At 46.6% G+C, this 20496-nt stretch overlaps 1 long non-coding RNA gene across 1 annotated transcript in view; it reads right to left on the reverse strand.

Moving 5' to 3' along the window:
* Positions 1-17690, reverse strand: part of LOC128311080 (uncharacterized) — an 88582-nt gene extending 70892 nt beyond the window's left edge. The window contains exon 1 of the long non-coding RNA XR_008289019.1: positions 17520-17690. This is a non-coding gene — a long non-coding RNA (uncharacterized LOC128311080). The remainder of the gene's footprint in view (positions 1-17519) is intronic.
* Between the last annotated feature and the right edge of the window lie 2806 nt (positions 17691-20496).

Here is a 20496-nt window from a genome sequence, read left to right on the forward strand (position 1 = left end):
TTCTTTCTTTCTTTCTTTCAAAGGCAAAAGTTTATTAGAGTACAAGGTCAGAAAGGAAGAATAGTATGAAAGCTCTCTTTACAGAGAGGAGGCATTCAAAAGTGAATGCCTGTGACATAGGTTAGGGTCTTTGTTTTATAAGGTTTGGGTCGCCCCCGCCCCCCACTTTCTTCTCCCTTGTTTCTTCTCAGGTTCTACCCTTATTGGCTAGGTAGCTCTATATGCCTAGTCATTCCTTTTTGATTGGCTCGTTTCTGTTGTGTTATGGGGTGGTCTGTGGCCATACCGTGAACTAGGATTTTCATATACGCACATCCCTTATCAGATTGAAAAAGTTCTCTTTTGTCCAAGTTTGCTGACAGCTTTGGTCATGAATAAGCACTGAATTTTGTCAGATACCTTTTCTGTACCTTTGAAATGACCATATGGTTTTGCCCGTTTATTTTATTAATATGGTGAGTTAGAATTGGTTGATTTTAAATGTTACATGACCTTTACATTCCTTGAAAAAAACTCTCCTTCATTATGATGCAGCATCATTTTTCCTACCATTGAATTCATTTTGCTAATGTTATGTTAGGGATTTTTGAGTCTGTTTCATGAAGAACATTGGTCTATAGTTTTCTAATAATGCCTCTGTCAGCTTCTGGTGTCAGGATTATGCTGACTTCGTAAGATGATTTGACAAATACTTCCTTCTCGGTTTTCTAAGAGTTTGTGTAAAAGTTGCATTATTATTTTTTCTTTGTGTATTGAATAGTACTCGCCAGTAAAACACTATGGGCCTTGAATTTCCTTGTGAAAAGAAACCAATAGTAAATCCAAATTCGTTAATAGACATCGCACAATTGAGAGTGTCTATTTCAGGTTGTACCAGTTTGGGTAAGTAATGTTTCTCAAGGGATTTATCCACTTCCTATAAGTCATTGAATGTATCGTCATACAGTCTCTCATAATATCCACCCTACACTTTGTTTTATGTCTTTTACGTTTGCTTTGGCTTTTTTGGGTACATTTTAAAATTGATTTTCATTTTAAAAAAGCTTTTGTTTACTTTTGAGAGAGAGGGAGAGTGTGTGAGTATGCAAGCGAGGGACGGGCAGAGAGAAAGGGGAACAGAGGATCTGAAGCGGGCCCTGCACTGTCAGCAGAGAGCCCAATACGGGGCTCGAACTCACAAACTGTGAGATCATGTCCTGAGCCAAAGGCAGCCTGCCTGCCTGACTGAGCCGCGCAGGCGCCCCTATGTTTCTTTTGTTTTAGGTTTCATTTCAGATACTGGTAGTTTGTGCGTTTCCCCCCTTATTTCTAGATCAGTTCTGCTAGGGATTTTAGGAGATTTATTGAACTAGAATCGACATATAACAAACCGCACATGCTTAAAGTTTACAATTTGACGAGTGCTGACACACACATCGCTCTGTAAAACCGTCACCACAATCGAGATAACGAATATTGCCATCACCCATTAAAGTTTGCTCATGCCTCACCATAGTAGCTCTTTTGCCGCCTCTACCCTCGTTTCCATACAACCACTGATCTGCACTTTGTAGCTGTCAATTCGTTTGCATTTTCCAGAAGTATATATAGACAAATTCACTCGGCATGACTTTGAGATTTATTCATACTATTGCACGCATCACAAGCTCGTTCTTCTTTACGGCTAAATAGTATAATGTTCTAAAGAAATGCCAAAATGGCGCCTGGGGGGCTCAGTCGGTCGAGCATCCGACTGCGGCTCAGGTCATGATCTCACAGCTTGTGGGTTCGAGCCCCGCGTCAGGCTCTGTGCTGACAGCTCGGAGCCTGGAGCCTGGAGCGTGCTCCCGATTCTGTGCCTCCCTCTCTCTCTGCCCCTCCCCCGCTCGAGCTCCGTCTCTGTCTCTCTCAAAAATAAATAAAAAATTAAAAAAGAAAAAAAGAAATGCCAAAATGTATGTCTTCGTTCACCTGGTGATAAACATTGAAGTGGTTTCCAGTTTTTGCCCATAATCAATGAAACTACTCTCCACATTTATGTATAAACCCTTGCACGGTTATATGATTTCATGTCTCTCCCTAGAATGAGATTGTATAGTAAGGTTTTCCTAAACTTTTTAAGAAATTATTCAACTGTTTTCCAAAGTAATCATATAATTTTATATTCTTAGCAGTACTGTGTGAGAATTCTAGTTGTTCTCTATCTTCTCCAACATTCCATGGCTAATTTTTAAAAACGTAGACAGACCCTTATCCTGTAATGGTTTTTCTATTGTAGTTTAAATTTTATATTATAGTTTCAATTTGCAGTTACTGACTGACAGATGATATTGAACATCTTTTCGTGTGTTTCTTTGCAATCTGTGTATCTTCTTTGGTGAAACGTGTTCAACTCTTAAGGCCATTAGAAAAATTTTTGTTGTCTTCTCTTTGAAGCATTGTAAGAAGTCTTTATATATTGTGGACAAAAGCCTTTTTGTCAACTATCTGTTTTGCAAATATTTCTCCCAGGTCATGGCTTGCCTTCGTCTTTTCTTAACGGTGCCTTTGGGAAAACATTGAAAAAAAAATTTTTTTTATTTTAAAAAATTAAAAAAATTTTTTTTTGCATTGTGATGAGGCCCACCCAACATAATTCTCTCATGATTCAAGTTGTGGTATATGTCAACAGTTCCTTTTCGCTGCTGAGTAGTATTTCATGGTATGGATATACCATAGTTTATTGAACCATGTACCCAGTGACGCTCATCTGTATTGTTTTTTTGTCTATTATTTTTAAAATATTTTTTTAATGTTTATTTTTTACTTTTGAGAGAGCGTGCAAGCAGAGGGCGTATGTAGAGAGAGGGGGTGGACAGACGATCCCAAGAAGGCTCTGCGCTGACAGCAACGAGCCTGACACGGGGCTCAAACTCACAAACTGTGAGATCGTGACCTGAGCCAAAGTCGGATGCTCAACCGACTGAGCCATCCAGGTGCCCCATCCTTTTTGTCTATTATGAATAAAGACGCTGTGAACATTTTGTACAGGTTTCTGTATAAGCGTTAGGTTTCCATTTCTCTGGATGAATGCCCACGTGTGCAACTGTTAGGTCATGTTGCAATTGTGGTTCATAAGAAGCTGCCACATTGTTTTCCAGACTGGCTGTGCCATTTCACGCTCCCACCATCAGTGCACACGTGAACCGGTTTCTCTACATCCTTGCCGGCATTGGATATCATCACTATTTTTTAAGCCATTCTGTCTAAATAATAGACAAAAAGGAACCAATGCAGATGAGCGTCGCTGGGTGCACGGTTCCATAAACTGTTTCTCAGGGCGCCTGGGTAGCTCAGTTGGTTGAGCGTCTGACTTTGGCTCAGGCCACGATCTCACGGTTCATGGGTTCGGGCCCCACGTCAGCTCTGTGCTGACAGCTTGAAGCCTGGAGCCTGCTTCGGAATCTGTGTCTTCCTCTCTCCCCGCCCTTCCCTGCTCATACTCTGTCTCTCTCTCTCAAAAATAAATACAACATTAAATTAAAACAAAATAAATAAAAATAAACTGTTTCTCTACATCCTTGCCAGCATTTGATATTATCATTATTTTTTAAGCCATTCTGATAGACATACCATGATGGCTCATTAGGGTTTTCATTTGCATTTCCCTAACTAAGGATGATGAACAACTCTGCGTGTGTTTATTTGCTCTCTACAACACCCCCTTCAGTCAGATGTCTATTCATGTCTTTTGCCCGTATTATGACTTTTCAGAGTTCCAAGGATTCCTTATGCCTTCTAGACATAAGTCATTTGTTGGATATGTGGTTTGCAGATATTTTTTTTACAGTTCGTAGCCCTTTTATCTTTTTAAAAAAAATTTTTTTTTAACATTTATTTTTGAGACAGAGAGAGACAGAGCATGAACAGGGGAGGGGCAGAGAGAGAGGGAGACACAGAATCTGAAACAGGCTCCAGGCTCTGAGCTGTCAGCACAGAGCCCGACGCGGGGCTCGAACTCACGGACTGTGAAATCATGACCTGAGCCGAAGTCGGACGCTTAATCGACCAAGCCACCCAGGCGCCCCGCCCTTCTATCTTCTTAACAGAGTCTTCGGCAGAGGAGAGTTTTCAAATTGTGATGGGGCTCACTTTATCAGTGTTTCCTTCCACGGATCATGCTTTGGAGAATGAGCGGAAGAACTCTTTGCCTGGCGCCACACTCTGAAGGTTTTCCCTTTTGTATTCTTCCAAATGTTTGATGTGTAGTATTTGGCTCAAGGTTCGTTATTTTGCCGATGGAGATCGAATTCCTCCTCCAGCACCTAGTGGAAAGGCTGTCCTTCCTCTGTGAAATAGCTCCCACACCTTTGTCAGAAGTCAGTCAGGCCTGTGCGTGTGGGTCCGTGTCCGGGTTCTTCGTCCTCCTCCACCAATCCCACACTTGTCTGGAGTCCTGCAGCTCCAGAATAAGCCTTAACGTCAGGTAAAGCCATTCTTCCTACTTGGCTCTTTTGTTTTAGCTGTCTTAGGGCCAGTGCCCATGTACGTTTTAGAATATCCTTTCCCATGTCCACAACAACACTCGGACTTGGATTGGAATTGCATTAAACGCATAGACCAGTTTGGGGTGAATCGGCGTCTTTCTTCTATTGAATCTTCTAATCCATAGATAACGGCACGTTTCTCCATTTGGTTAGATCTCCAGTTCTTCAGTATTTTATAATTTTCAGCATTTAGATTCTGCACAGGTTTCTTGTTTGTTTGTTTGTCTTTTAAGTTGCCACTAAGTACGTTGTTTTCCTTGGAGCAATTGTAAATACTGCTGCGTTGAAAATACTTTTTTGGGGGAGCAGTTTTAGGGGCACAGCCAAACGGAGCAGAAGGCGTAGAGAGTGCCCACATGCCCCCTGGCCACGGGCCCAGCCTCCTTCATTATCAGTATCTCCCCCCAAGAGGGGGGTCACTTGATACAATTGATGACCTACATTGAGCCAGCCTTATCACCCAGAATCTATAGTTTACAGAAGGGTTCACTCTTGGTGCGGCGTTCAGGCAAATGTACAATGATATGTATCCACCATTATAGTATCATCCAGGGTGGTTTCACTGCCTAAAAATCCTCTGTGCTCCCCCTGTTCACCCCTCCCCACCCCCCAGCCCCACAACCACTGCTTTTTCTACGGTCTCCATAGGTTTGCCTTCTCCAGAACGTCGTATAATTGGATGTAGCCTTTTCAGATCGGCTCCTTTCATCTAGTAATATGCGTTTAAATTTCTTCTTCGTAGCTTGAGAGCTCATATCCTTTTGGCCCTGAATAATGTTCTGTTGTTCGGATGTACTACAGGTCGTTTATCCATTCACCTGCTGAAGGACATCTTGGTTGTTTCCAAGTTTTGGTAACGATCAACAAAACTGCTACAAATATCCGTGTGCAAGTTTTGTGTGAACATGGATTCTCAACGCCTTCGGGGAAAAACCAAGGAGCACGACTGCTGGGTCGGCCTAGTAGGGCCACATTTAGTTTCCGAAGGAACTGCCAACATGTCTCCCCAAGTAGCCGCGCCATTTTGCGTTCCCACTGGCAATGAATGAGGGTTTCTGCTCCTCCACACCCGCGCCCGTATTCAGCGTTTTTGGTACTCTGGATTTTGGTCTAAGAGGTGAGTAGTGGTACTTCCCTGTTTCAGTTTGCATTTCCTGGATGACGTGATGTGGGGCAGGTCTTCATATGCTGAGTTGCCATATTTATATCATGCATGAGGTGTCTTTGCTTACGGTCGTTGGCCCATTTTGAAATCAAGCTGTTTGTTTTCTTGCTGTTGAGCTTTAAGAGTCTCTTACAGGGACGCCTGGGTGGCTCAGTAGGTTAAGCGTCCGACTTCGGCTCAGGTCACGATCTCGCGGCCTGTGAGTTCGAGCCCCATGGCGGGCTCTGCGCTGACAGCTCGGAGCCTGGAGCCTGCTTCCGATTCTGTGTCTCCCTCTCTCTCTCTCTCTGCCCCTCCCCCGCTCACTCTCTGTCTCCCAAAAATGAATAAACATTTAAAAAATTTAAAAACAAGAGTCTCATATATTTGGGAGCACAGTTCCTTTATCAGCCATGCCTTTTGCATATACTTTCTCCCAGCCTTTGGCTTATCTTTTCTTTTTTTTTTTTTTTGACAGTGTCTTTCACAGTGCAGAAATTTTTAATTTTGATGAAATATAGCCTGTCACTTTTCTTTTCATGGATCATCCTTCCGTGAACTTCAGACATGCTTCTCATTTCCCCCCAACTCCTTAGGTGGGGCAGGATGGCTATTATGGGCTGGAGTTTGGCATTTCCCTCCTCCCGGTCAGTAAGGTGCAGACGAAACCCTAGCAAGTTAGTCTCTGGTTAACCAGTTTCTCGGAGGTCACACCTTATCAAGAACACAGTGCTCGGTCTTATTTCAAAATGGTTCCTGCCCCTGCCAGGAGAATCTTTCTCGGATGCTCACTGGGAGGGTCTGGCCGACCTTGTAGAGGTAAAACACACAAACGTACGGGGCCTCCCAGTGACTGGGTCCCCTTGGAGTCTCTCCCACTTGTCCACGCCAAGCCTCCCACAGTGTGTCAATTTAAGAGTTTGGTTTTCCCTACCTGGTCGCTGGCTCCCCAGAGGTCCATGGGGGGTGGGTTTCTGCCCCGGCGACTGGTGATGCACTGATTTTCCCTGTTGGTCTCTTCAAGTTGCTGTTTGCCCTGTGACCTCACTCTGACAGACCTGAGACAGCCTGTCAATTTTTTTCAGTCTGTTCATGCTTGTGCTTGTTTTTAGGGCAGAGCGGCAACTTCTAGCCTCCTCTGTGCCAGACTGGAAACCAGAAGCCCAGCGTTCTGTTTTAAATGTTGGTTTCCACGCGTTCTTTGTCAGCAGATACAAATGCAATTGATGTTTGCGCGTATATCTTCTGTTTTGCAACCTTGCTGAACAGGAGGTTTGGGCGGCGGGGGGGGGGGGGGGGCGGTGGGGTGGGGTTTGGAGTTGATGTGAATGTCATACGTAGACCATCAAGTCACGTGCAGATAGAGACAGCTTTATCCGTACTTGGCAGTCTCTGTGTGCCTTTTATTTCCTTGCCTTGCCTTATTACGGTAGCTTCAACTCCCAGCACTGCGTTAATCTTAAGAAAGTATCCCATCCTTTATTGTAAATTATGACGTTAGCTAAAGATTTCTGTAGTTGCTCATCATTGGGTTAATATCCCTTCTATTCCTAGCTCGCTGAGAGTTTTTACTGTGGATGGATATTGAATTTTGTACCTGTTGAGATGATCATCTGGTTTTCGTCTCTGGTCTGTAGATAGGAATTACGTTGATTTATCTTCTAATATTAAGCCGGTCTGAGTTCCCGGGATAAATCTTACCTCGTTATGAGATATTACACACATATACGAATGGATTCAATTTGCAAGGATCTTCTGGGGGTGGTTTGCATCTATGTGCGTGAAGGGGTACTGTTCTGTCGCTTTCTACTATTATAATGTGTTTGTCTGGTTCTGATCTCAGAGCAGTGTTGGCTTTTGTAAATGAGTTTTGAAGGGTACTCTTCACTTCTATTTTCTGGATGAGTTTGCATGGAATTGGTATTATTTCTTCCTTAAATGTTCAGGAGAATTCACTAGCAAAGCTATTTGGGCTTGGAGTTGTCTTTGCGAAAAGGTTTTAAAGTTCAAATTCAATTTCTTTTAACAGTTATAGGACTGTTCAGGTTATACGTTTCATCTTGAGTGAGTTTGGTAGCCTGTGTCTTTTAAGGAATTTGTCCATTTGATCTCAGTTACTGAATTTACCGACAAGACCTTGTTCATAATATTCACTTAATACCCTTTTCATCTCTATTGGATCTTCAATGATGGTCTCTAATTCTGTTATTGGCAGTTTATATCTATCTTCTTTTTTCTCCTTGATCAATCTGAACAGAAATTTACCAATTTTACTGATATTCTCAAAAAATAAGCTTTTGATTTTACTGAGTTTTCTGCATTGTTTTTCACCTTTCGCCTGTATTTGGGGTTCACTTTCCTTTCGTTGTTGTTTTTTAAGGTGGAAGTTTAGGTCACTCAAGTTTTTTCCTACTTTCTAACATATGTGTTTTACTGTCTGAAGTTTCCTTCTGAACCCACAAATTGGAAGTCGTGTTTCAATTTTTTGTCAGTTCAAATATTTCATCCTTTCTATTGTGATTTCTTCTTTAACTGATGGATTATTTAGAAGTATACACTTTGGTTTTACATATTTGCAATTTTCCAGATATTTTGATATGGATTTCTAATTTAAGTCCGCTGCATTCAGAGAATATTATTTGCATAATTTCAATCTTTCTGAATTTACTGCACGTTGTTTTACGGTCCACAGTATGATCTATTGTGACGAATGTTTTCGGTGCCCTTGAAGAGAACGTGTCTCCTACTGTGGTCATTCACAGTACAGTGTTCTATATCTTCCCTGACTTTCTGTCTGTTTTACCAATTATCAAGAGAAGGCTGCTGAAAACCACAATTAACTCTGGACTTGTCTATTTCTCCTTTGAAATCTGTCAGCTTTTGAAGCCCTATTACTTGGCGTGTGCATATTCAGGACGATTAGGTTCTCTTGATAAACAGTCCCCTTTAGCACTATGAAATGGTCCTCCTTAGCCCTGTAATATTCTTCACCCGTAAACCCGCTTTGTCGCATTCAGCCGAGAGGCTCCAGCCTTCTTTCGGGAAGCATTCGAATTGTATGTTGCCCTACCTTTTCACTCCTCCTCATAAATCTTGTAGTGAGTGTCTGGTGGACAGCACAGAGTCGGGTATTATTTTCTACATCCAGGGCCGCAATCTCTTCCTTTTAACTGGTGCGTCTAGACTATTTGCAACTAATGTGAGAAGGGATACGGTTGAGTTTAAGTGATCTTGTCGCATGCTTTCCTATCTCCCATCTGTTTTCCATCTCCTCTTTTTTTATTTTTCCCTTGTGGCTGGAGAGTCTCAAGGCCACAGCGCAGGGACTGGGAATGCAAACAGAGTCCTGGTCTCCATGAACTGAGCAGAGTTTGGGGTTCAGGGAAGCCAAGTGGTGAGGACCCGTGAGTCAGAGAAAGGAGAGAAAGCCGAACGCAGAGAGGACACTAGACAACTGGCAGAGCGTTCCCCTTGAGGCTAGCCGCGTGGTGATCACCGCATGTGGCCAAGGAATCTATCGAGGTAGCGGAAAAACACCTCGAGAAGCCAACAGGGGGACCATTGCCTGGAGCTCACGCTGGGCTGGCAACTGTCTGGACTCTCGAGACCCGCAGTGCGAAGATGTCGCAACGCGTGAGGCATCGAGTATGGCACCCAGGCACCCCCGTCTTAGCTGTGGCTTGTTTTTACCTTACGGGTTTCTGCTTTTATCGTTATTATTTTCTTCACTCGTGCTCGGGCCTAATTTGCTCTTCTCCTTCTAGCTTCCTGAAAGGCAAATTGTATCACTGAGTTTGAAACCTTTCTCTCTTTTCCACTACAAACGAAAACAACAGGTAGACCTCCACCACTGCTTCGACGGCATCTGACGAGTTTTGGCACGTTGAACTTTCGCGATGATTCGGTTTAGTGTTTAAGATTTCCTTTGTGATTTCCTCTTTGATCCATGTGTTATTTAAACATGTGTTGCGTAATTTCCAAGTATTTGGGAGCTTTTCTGTATATCTCTTTTATCGATTTCTAATTTAATTCCGCTGTGTTCATAGAAAGATAAAACACCTCTGCAAGTTTTCAATCGTTTGAAATTTACTGAGACATTCTGGGGCCCAGCATACGGTCTATCCTGATGCACAGACCTTGCCACGTAGGTCTTTCCACGTGTACATGAAAGAAGGGATATGCTACAGTTACTGGGTCTGGTGTTCCACAAAGGTCCCTAATGAGAGGTGCTTGACAACGTTGCTAGAATCTTCTACAGGCTGATTTTTTGGGTCTAGCGTTACTATTGGTTTCAGAGAGGAAGTGTTAAAAATCCATTTACGACTGTGAATTTCTCTATCGCTTTGGCTCAACCGAAGTTTCACTTCGTGTATTTTGAAATTTTGGTACTAAGTACGTATACCTTTGTGATTGTGATGCTTTCCTGATGGACCGCAAAATGTTTTCGTTACCATCATGAAACGTTGCGTTTTCTCTCTGGTAATACTTCTTACAGTCTACTTTTTGTGTGATATTAGTGTAACCAGACCAACTTAATTGTGCTCGCTGTTTGCATAGTCTATTTTTCTCCATCCCTTTACTTTTAACCCACTATGTCTTTATGTTTTCATTATTTCTTATCGATCACACATAGTTGGAGCTTGCATTTTTAAATCTAATTGGACAAGATTTGCCTTTTAATTGGAGTTGTTCAGCCCATCTGTATTTTAATAGAATGATTGATAAGGTCGGTTTAAGCCTACCCTTGGCTCTGTGTTTTTAATGTGTCTTTTTTTTTTTTCCTTCTCTGCTTTTTGCCTTCTCTTGGGTTGACAATTTTTTTTTTAATTTCTCATAGTCCATTTTAGTTCCTTGCTATTGCTTAAAATATGCACTTTTACACTTTGTTTTTGTTTTTTTTACATTTATTTATTTATTTATTTATTTATTTATTTATTTATTTATTTTTTTGAGAGAGAGAAGGAGACACAGGATCTAAAGCAGGCTCCAGGCTCCAGGCTCCGAGCTGTCAGCACACAGCCTGACGCGGGGCTCAAACTCACAAACTGTGAGATCATGACCTGAGCCGAAGTCGGACGCTCAGCCGACTGAGCCACCCAGGCACCTCTATGCTTTGTTTTTAATGTTCATACCAGGGATTATACAATGCACTTTTTTCCCCCATTTAAAAAAAAATTTGTGGTAAAATACACAAATAAAAAATTACCGTGTAATCGTTTTTAAGTGTATAGTTTCAGTGGTATTAAATACATTCCTAACGTACTAGCATAGCCATCCACCTTCAGGACCCTTTTCATCCGCTAAGACAGAAACTCTGCCTTTCACCATTAAGTGCAATATTAGCTGCCGTTTTGTTTTGTAGATGCCCTTCAGCAGGTTAAGGAAGGACCCTTTTGTTCCTCGTTTAGAGAATCTTTATCGTAAGCGGATGTTCAATTTTGTCAAGTACCGTGTCGTACCAAGTAAACCCCATTTGGTAATGATGCACGTTGCCATTTTGTATGTTGCTGGATTTGATTCGCCAGTATTTTTTTGGTTCACCAATATTTTGTTGATGCTTTTTGTGTACACGTTCATGAGGTGTGTCGATCTTTGGTTTCCTTCTAATATCTTTGGTTGTAATATCAAGGTAACGCCGGCCTCATAAAATGAGCTGGAAAGTGTTCTCCCCTCTTCTAGTTTCTGGAAGAGCTTCAGCAGAACTGATATTATTACTTCATGAAACGTTGAGGAGGACTTGCCTTGGAAATAAGCTGGGCCCAGAGTTTTTGCTGTTGGAAGATTTTACACTAAAAATTCAATTTCTTTAATAGATATAGGCATATCCAGGTTATCTCTTTCTTCTTGAAGGAGTTTTGGTGTTTTGTGTCTTTCAATTAACTTGTCCACATCTTCTAAATTGAATTTATGGTATAGAGAGATCACCTTATTATCTTTTTAATATCTGTAGCACCTGCAGGGATAGGCCATCTTTCATTTTTTTTTTTTGATATTTACAATTTGTATCTTTATTTTGGTCCGATTGTCTAGAAAGTCATCAAGTGTACTGATCTTTTCAAATAACTTTTGGGTTCACTTGCTTTCTCTATTTTTCTATTTTTAATTATATGAGTTTCTGCTCCTATATATTATTTCTTTCCTTCTTTCCTTGGGTTTAATTTGCTCTTTTTCCAGTTTCTACAGTGGGATCCTAGATTATTTACTTGATACTTCCTATGTGATCCATGGGTTATTCAGATGTATGTTGTTTAATTTCCCAACGTTTGTGGATTTTCCAGATATCTTTGATTGATTTCCAGTTTACGTCCGTTATGGTCAGAGAATATTTTAATTCCTTTTCATTTGGATTCCTAAAACTAATTTAAGGTTAGTTTTTTCATGACCCAGAATATGATTTATTTTAATAAATGCCCCATTTGCACTTGGACGGAATAAGTATTCTGTTACTATTGGCTGCAGCGGTCTAGAACTATCAACTGGACCAAACCGATATGTTACCCAGGTCTTTCATATTTTTGCTGATGTTCTGTCTTATGCCATTGATTGCTGAGAATGAAGCGATTAAGTCCACGAGTATAATTGTGGAGTTGTCTATCTCTTCTTTCAGTTCAGTCCAATTTTGTCCCACGTGGTTTGGGGCTCTGCCATCGGGGACGTCCATATTTGGGATTGTTGGGTCTTTGGAAACGGAGTCTTCTATCATCACGTAGTAGCCTTATTTTGACCTGGTAGTTTTCTTTGAAGTCCTCTCTTTCTGACATGAATGTAGCCACTTCTGCTTTATTTTGATTAGGATTAATTTGGTATATTGTTTTCCATTCCTTTATGTTTAATCCATCAATATGAGCCCGCAAACCTTTACTGTAAAGAGCCAGTAAATACATATTTTTGGTTTTGTGGTCACCTATGGTTTCTTTTTTTTTTTAATTTTTTTTTAATGTTTATTTATTTTTGAGACAGAGAGAGACAGAGCATGAACGGGGGAGGGGCAGAGAGAGAGGGAGACACAGAATCGGAAGCAGGCTCCAGGCTCTGAGCCATCAGCCCAGAGCCCGACGCGGGGCTCGAACTCACGGACCGCGAGATTGTGACCTGAGCTGAAGTCGGACGCCCAACCGACTGAGCCACCCAGGTGCCCCCCCTTTTTTTTTTTTTAATTTTTTTTTTAACGTTTATTTATTTTTGAGACAGAGAGAGACAGAGCATGAATGGGGGAGGGGCAGAGAGAGAGGGAGCTATGGTTTCTGTTTCTTCCTCCTCCTCCTCCCCTTTGTAACCCTTAAAACTTGTGAAAACCATTCTTTAAAACAGGGCATAGGTTGCATGTGGCCTATGGGCCAGTTTGCCGGTCCCTATACAATTATATTTAAGGTGTATTTCTTATAGACCGCATCTAACTGGGTCCTTTTTTTTTTTTTTTTTTTTTTTGGATCCAATCTGGTCATGTCTGTTTTTAATCCCTGTGTTTAGATCATTTACATTTAATACAAGTATTGCTGTAGTTGAAGTCAGATCTTAACATTTTATGATTTTCCTTCCTTTCTCATTTTGCCCCATGTTGCCTCTTCTGCCTTTTGAAATATTTGAAAACTTGTTTCCAACAAAATAAACGAAACTTTGTTTCATTTATTTTTTTGTCTACGGCTTTTGGCTAGCTCTCTTTCTGTTACTTTTTAGTTGTTGCTTTGGGTATACATCCCTCACTTTTCACAGTCTGTTTAGAGTTGATGTTTTACCACTGCATGTAAAATGTACTCACAGATTAACCTCTACCTTCTCCAGGCTACCTCCCCTCGCCTTCTCTGTCATAGTTGTCCTGTGCATTGTATCTACAGACATTGACTCTCCCAACGTCACGGTGGCTTTTTAATGTCCTATGTAGTTTAAAGTACTTCGGAGGAAAAAGAAAAAATAGTCAATTTGCCCAAATATTTACCTTTGCTAAATGCTGCCCTTCCTTTGTTGCTGATGCTGTGAGTCTTATACTGTATCATTTTCTTCTTGTCTGGGGAACGTTCTCCCGCATTTCTGTTAGAGCCGGTCTCCCCGCGAATGGATTCCGAAGTTGTTTTTCTTCTGGGTGTGTCTTTATTTTGCCTCCATTCTCGAAAAATGCCTTCGCTGGATTTCAATTCTCAGTTGCCAGGGCTTTAGTCACCTATTTTTAAAGATATTGTTTTGTTTCCCCACTGTTTCTGATGAGAAATCTTCAGTCATTATTTCCCTCCATGTAACGTATGCCTCTTCTCTGGCCACCTTCAATATTTTTCTGTATCTTTGGTTTTCAGTGACTTCATTCTGATGTGTGTGTGTGGGGGGGGTGGTAGGGGGGTTCTTTGAGTGTATCCTGTTTGGAATTCTGTAAGCCTGGAAATTTAGGTTTTTTGATCTATTTGGGAAAGTTTGGCCATTATTCTTTCAAAAAAATTTTTTTTGGATTTCAGTAGAAACTACAAATTTGGGGGCCATTCAAAATAAAGACATTGTGGAGATGCCCAATAATATATAGGGCCTACGATGAAGAATACCATAGAGGCGCTGGGGTGGCTCAGTCGGTTAAGGGTCTGACTCCTGATTTCAGCTCAGGTCATGATCTCACGGTTTGTGGGATCAAGCCCTGAGTCAGGCTCTGTGCTGACAGCATGGAGCCTGCTTAGGATTCTCTCTCTCCCTTTCTCTCTGCTCCTCCCTCTCTCTCTCAAAGTAAATCAACTTAAAAAAAGAAGTTTAGAAAATACCATATTGTATACTTTTAAAAACTTGCTAAAAGGGTGGATCTTATAGCAGGTGCTCTCACCACAAGAGAGGACAGAGAAAGCGGGGGAAACTTACAGGTGGCAGGGGGAGGACGTCATTGATAGTGACAATGGCGTCACAGGTGTATTCCCCGCTCCAAACACACCAATTATCTATAGTTTATAACTTAAAATATAATCTTTTGTAATTTATAGATTATACATCTATAATTCAATGCATTAAATATCTATAGCTTTTTCTGTGTCAATCATACCTCAACAAAGTAGTTCAATTTTTTTTCTGCACCAATCTCTTCCCTTTCAGGGATTTCAACAGCGAGAGTGTCAATTAGTCCCCAAGACGCTCAGGTTTTGTTTTTTTCTCTCAGTTCTTCGGATGAGACAAGATCTGTGAATCTTGTTTCCAAACTTCCTATCATTCTCATTCTATTAGGCCATCCCCTGTGAAATTTTTTATATCAGATACTTTGTTCCCCTGCTCTAAAATTTTGATTGGATTCATTTTTTTTTTTAATGTTTATTTCTGAGACAGAAAGAGCACGAGCAGTGGGGAGGGGCAGAGAGAGAGGGAGACACAGAATCCGAAGCGGACTCCAGGCTCCGAGCTGTCAGCACCGAACCCGACGCGGGGCTCGAACCCATGAACCCTGAATTTTGAACCCGTGATTTCGAACCCTGAAATCACGACCTGGGCCAAAGTCAGACGCTCAACCGACTGAGCCACCCAGGCGCCCCTGGATCCGTTTTAAATTAACTTTTCTTTCAAAAATAATTACATCTACAGAAAGGCTTCAAAAACACCGAGTGTGTCCAAATGCCCCTCCCCCCAGTTTTCCCTAATGCTGGTGTCTGACGTTGCCAGGTACTGTGGCCTGTTTGCCAAAACTAAGCCGCCAACTTCGGTACGTTCCTGCTAACTACACCCCAGACTTTACTCAGCTTCCGCCAGTTCGTACACGAACGTCCTTTTCTTCGTCCCAAGGTTCGGCCCAGGAGGCCACATCACATGTGGCGATTCTTTGTTAGAGCTTGTCTTTCTGTGCCAGAATGCCCGGTTTTCCCCTTCATTTCAAGACTGTTCCGCTTTACCTCGTGAAGGCTAATTAGAACAGCTGCTGCTGAGTCTTTGTCCCTTAATCCCAACATCTGGGTCACCTTAGGGATGTCATCTCTTGCTTGCCTTTTCCCTGGAGACTTGGTCAGATCTTCCTGGTTCTTGCTATGCCGAGTAATGCTGATTGTCATCCTGGACATTTTGTTTGTTTTTGTTACGTGGGGAGACTGGATCCCGTCAAAGATGCCCCGGAGGATGTTGCTTTTCTCCCTCACCTCCCCTCCCGCGCCCGCCCTTCTGTGTTAGCAGGCGGTGTACCCAGCTAGGTCCGCGGTGCCACCTCCTTCTTGCCTCTGTCCATTCGGCCTCCCGGGCCCCGGCGAGCTGTCCGCAAGCGCCCAGTGCACGTCCCGTCGGCTCGGAGGCCAGGGTGGGACTGCGGGGGGGAGGCCCCTCTTGCGGGAGCCCTCATGGCACCCTCTGCCCCGGCTGTGGGTAGGGCAGGACTCAGTGGAGCGTCGGGAGCCCCTGCAGAGCTTCCGATGGCTTTCTCTCTGGGTGGCGACCTGCCTTCCGGCATCCAGTGCTCTGGCACCCGGTCCTTCCTGCATGTCTGACTCTCTCCCTCCAACCCAGGAGGACCACTGGGCTCGGAGTGGGCTCCTCCTCCCTGGACCGCCCGCAAGTCCCTGCAGGCCGTCTGCTGGGGCAGCTGGAGGGCTCCCCGCATTCTCGGCCGTTCTCCCGGAGAGAACGCTCTTGTGCTGCCCGCTTCCTGGCGTCTGAAAACCCACTGCTTTCTGCGTATGTCTGCTTTTCCTGTTTAGGGCGGGAGGGCAAATCCAGGGCCTCTACGCTATCGTGGCTGGAAACGATCACGCCAAGCTTTAAGGGGATGTTAAGCACAGACCCTGCTTCTTTCCCTGCAGGACACCCCCTGGCCCCCATCACCAGGATGTTCCTCTGCCCGGCAGCCCGGAGCTCCCCCCCCCCGCCGCCCCCTCCGGCCCTCTCCCTGTGGGACTTCCAGCCGCCCTGTGCGGAGGGCTGGGCATCCTCGGGGAGGGAGTCGCCGAAGCATGCGTCTCTCCCACGTGCGCCCCTTCTTTCAAGGCCTGGCCCCTTACATGAGCTGGCCGCTCATCGGTGCCTCCCCAACAGTTGTGTGTTAGTCTCGTCAAGAGTTTACACTCGCTCTCCATGGGCTTTTCCGTGACCGCCAACACTGTTTTTCCTCTACAGCCCCCTGTGGGGTGGATGTGGGTACCGCGCTCTCCTTTCCCCGATGACTGACGACGCAGCTGACGCCCAGGGCGATTCGGTCACCTGATCAGAGCAGGTGCAGGGAGCAGCAGAGGGCCACGGCTTCCCCTGCACTGTGGGAGGTGGGGATGTGGAAGCACCCACTGCAGAGGTGGATTTGGCTTTGGGGTCAGAGACCTAGGAACTGCAGCCCCTCCCGCGTTTGCTCTCACGGGCCCTCCTTAGAGGCTCGGGCCTTCCTTCACTGCAGCTTGAATTTAGCCCAGCTACAACGGAGTGTGGAGGAAGGTCCCCCGTTGGGTGTGTGTCGGGGGGCAGGCCCCTGCTGAGCTCCAGACAGAGGGTCTCTGAAAGGTATGGATTCAACCTGTCCCTTGTCAGCTCCAAACTCCTCAATGGCTCCCACGGCTCTTGGAATAAAAACCACTCCCGCCAGTGTCCTGCAAGATGGTGTGCGCCCCAGCTCTGCTCATCACCCCCACCTCACCACCCACCCCGGCCTCTCCCTGCACCCGTTTCTCCTTCCCAGCCACCTGGCTTCGGTTCTGTGCCTCTAGCTTGCCACGGCCGCTCCCACCCCAGGGCCTTTGCACGCACGCAGCTCCCTCTGCCTCATATTATCCTTCCATGTTCCGCATCATTTAAAACTCATTCATCCTTACAATCTCAGTTCAGATCTCCTTTCCCTGAGAAAGGTTTTCCCAGCTGGCCCTCTCCCCAGGCCCTCTCCCTTGCTGGATAGTCCCCTCTATTCAACTGCCGCCTGTGGGCTGTTTATTTATAGTGAGTTTTCTTACCAGAGCTGGGGAGGAAATGGGACTGCGCTGTCTTGCATCCACAGGAGGAAATGGCCCTTCCTCGGGGGCCCAGGAGGCTGCCAGGACTGTGTTCACCAGGCCCTTCTGACCTGAGGCCCATTACACGTGAACCGAGTTTAACTGGTCCCTGAAAAGCTCCAAAACAAAAAAGAAAACAAAACCAAAACAAAGCAAAAAACCCCCAAACAAAAGCTCTCTGTGGCCTGCCTGCCCTCAGAACCTCCGCAGCACGCTTTCCAGGGCAACTGGTGACAAACGTGGGGTGGTGGCAAGCCGGGCTCCCACCGCCCCGTGTGGGCACCGTGCGTCCTCGGGCGCCCGCCCCCTCCCCGTGCTGAGCTCGGCCCACCGGCCTTCCTTCCGGCAGCTGGGAGCCTGCCCCCAGCTGCCCTCTCGCCTGCCGCTAAGGATCCACAGGTGTGGCCGCAGGCAGCGATCAGGTGCAGGGCAGGGGCCGCCTGGGTGGAGGGTCCCCAGCCCCTCCCAGCAGGTACTAGCTTCCACACCCCACACCCTGGGTGGACGTCGGATAACCCGCTGTGTGCTGGGCACACTGCTTACGAAACTCTTCCAGGGGTTGCTAGGAACACCCCCCTGGTTGGTACAAGAAAGTGAGCATTTGAGGTGGGCCTGCGGGATCCTTCCAGCACCCTGCCTCACTCAGCCCCAACCCCCTGGGTGCCGGGGGCGTGGTCTGCGTCCAGCCTCCCTCAGGGCTGGCTCCCCCTTTGAGGCCGCTGGGAACCACCGTGGCCCGGAGCAGGGTTCCCACAAGAGGGGTGAGCTTTTCAGGGGTTGTATACAGGTGGCACTGCATAGATACCACGGATGAGGAAGCTGTCCGTCACCACCCTGGACCAAGCACGCTGGGGGACGCCGCGGAGATCCACTGAAACCCCGCTGGAAGAAAGGGAGAGCGTCGCATTAAGAAGAGGCCTGTAGTTGTGACTTGAGCGGAGGCCTCCTACACCCCCAGCCCGGTGGGGGCAGGGCGAGGCAGCGGAGGCTCCCCCACAGTGAGTGTTCTCACCGTGCTCATGGTGAATGTAAATCAGGCCTCAGAGCTTTCCAACCTGGGGGTTTTGCTTTTCGTTTTGCTTTCCTGACTGAAGAATGCTCCCTCCCTGGACTCATCCCCAAAGCTCTCAGGACCCCAGTGGGAACTCAAGCAAAAGCAGCCCCCCAGTGGGAAGTCCGTAAGGACCTGTTCCACGTCTTGAGGGAGCACTGGCTTCCCGGATGCCCCTGCCCTCACGTCCCTGTCCCCCGGCCCCCCAGATGGGAAGAGAGAACCAGGGGCCGTCAGGAGGGAGAGCAGGCCCAGTCCCCGGGGGCGTCCCCTCCGGAGCCCTATCCACGGGGTGGGTGCAGGGACCCCCGCCTGGCCAGAGTTCTCCAGAGCTGAGCTCTGGGGGGTGCGGGGCGCAGGGCTGAGCAAACTGCTTGCATGATGACAGTGTGTCACATGTGCGTGGGGCCTGGTACTTTTCCAAGGGCTCTTAAATGCATTGTCTTGTTGGAGGCTCATTTGAGGCAAGGACTCGAAGCAGACTGCAAAACAGCTAATTTACTGAATCCTGAATGGAGAGGAAGCCGAATACAGCGTGTGTTTTTGCTGAATTTCAAACCCAAACACCCTTTTGTTAAAGAACAAACAAATAAGCAAAAATGCGGAACATCGGTTCACCAGGGAACACAGCCTGAACAGGGGCTCTGGGCAGAGAATCACGTAGCAAATTCAAACTCCGTAAACATGTACCGGGGGAGGGGGCTGCTGGGGCCACAGACGTGCTCGTCAGGGGCTGCCCGAGAGTTTTAGGGGGCATGCCGGTGTGCCCCGGGGGACAAGGTTGACCCTTCCAGGCCGACTGCAAACACAGGGCCCTCGGGAGGTGCCACAGGAAGGGGGTCTGGGGAGGGAGTCCCCGCACAGGGCAAGAAGACGGGTTGCACTGGGGCATCCGGCCATGCCGTGCCCGAGCGGAGGCTGCACTGCCTGTGGGGGGAGCACGAAAGGTCTCCTGGGAGCACTGCCAGCCCCGGCCAGAGGGTGGGTAATTAAAGTGGGGCAGTGAGGTGGGGTGGGATTTTCTGGAATGACTGAACGATCAGCATTCCCTGAATGGCAATGATATCATTCTGTTTCAACTGCTTCTCTGAATTAGGTCCGCTCCCCCTATTTTTGGTGGCACGGGAATGGGAAGTGACAGATGCAAACGCGTGTGGGTGTCTGGGGGTCAGGCAGGTTCTCGTGACCCAGGCCGGACAGGAGGGGCGGTTGCTGCACCAGCCGCCTCCAACCTGGGCCAAGGGGGTGGGGGGCCCTCCCGGCCCCGGGCCCACGGTCTGTGCGTGCCCAAGGACGCGCTGTCAGCCTGCGGTTCCTCCCGGCTGCAGCCCCGCTTCCGGGAGCCCAGTGCAGAGGCAGCGGGGCTGAGAAATCCTCTGTCGCCGAGGCTTCCTGGGGGGGGCCCCATCAGCCTCCCCCAGGCCTGACAGCCTGCCCGAGCCCTGGGTTTTTCAGCACCCTCAGGCCCCTGCTCGCCCTGTTCCCCAGAACCGCCCTGGGAGGTGGGGGGCAAGAGCCCTGTGTGCCCTGTGCTTTATCGTTACACAAGGCACTCACGACCGAATCTGGGGCCAGGTCCTCTGATACAGAGCAGAGTGGGGTCTTGCTGTCCCCCCACCTGTTTGCCAAGCCCTGGAGAAGCTGGCTGGTTCCCAGCAGGAAGCTGGGAATTCTCTCCACCAAAAGAGACATTTTCTGCCTCTCCTCCTTCATTCCTGCCTGCTAGGTGACCTGTGCTCTGCTCCAGGCCAGGCAGCCCCTCCCAGGCCCACCCGCAGGATGCCTCCCGGCCTACGAGGGCCAGCACTTGCTCCTCTGTCCCACCCCACGGAGCAGGGCTGCGGCCTCCTCTCTTGGGACGGGGGTGCTGACACCTGCAGGCCTCCC

This window comes from Acinonyx jubatus, chromosome A3, assembly GCF_027475565.1.
Source record: "Acinonyx jubatus isolate Ajub_Pintada_27869175 chromosome A3, VMU_Ajub_asm_v1.0, whole genome shotgun sequence".
NCBI lineage: Eukaryota > Metazoa > Chordata > Mammalia > Carnivora > Felidae > Acinonyx > Acinonyx jubatus.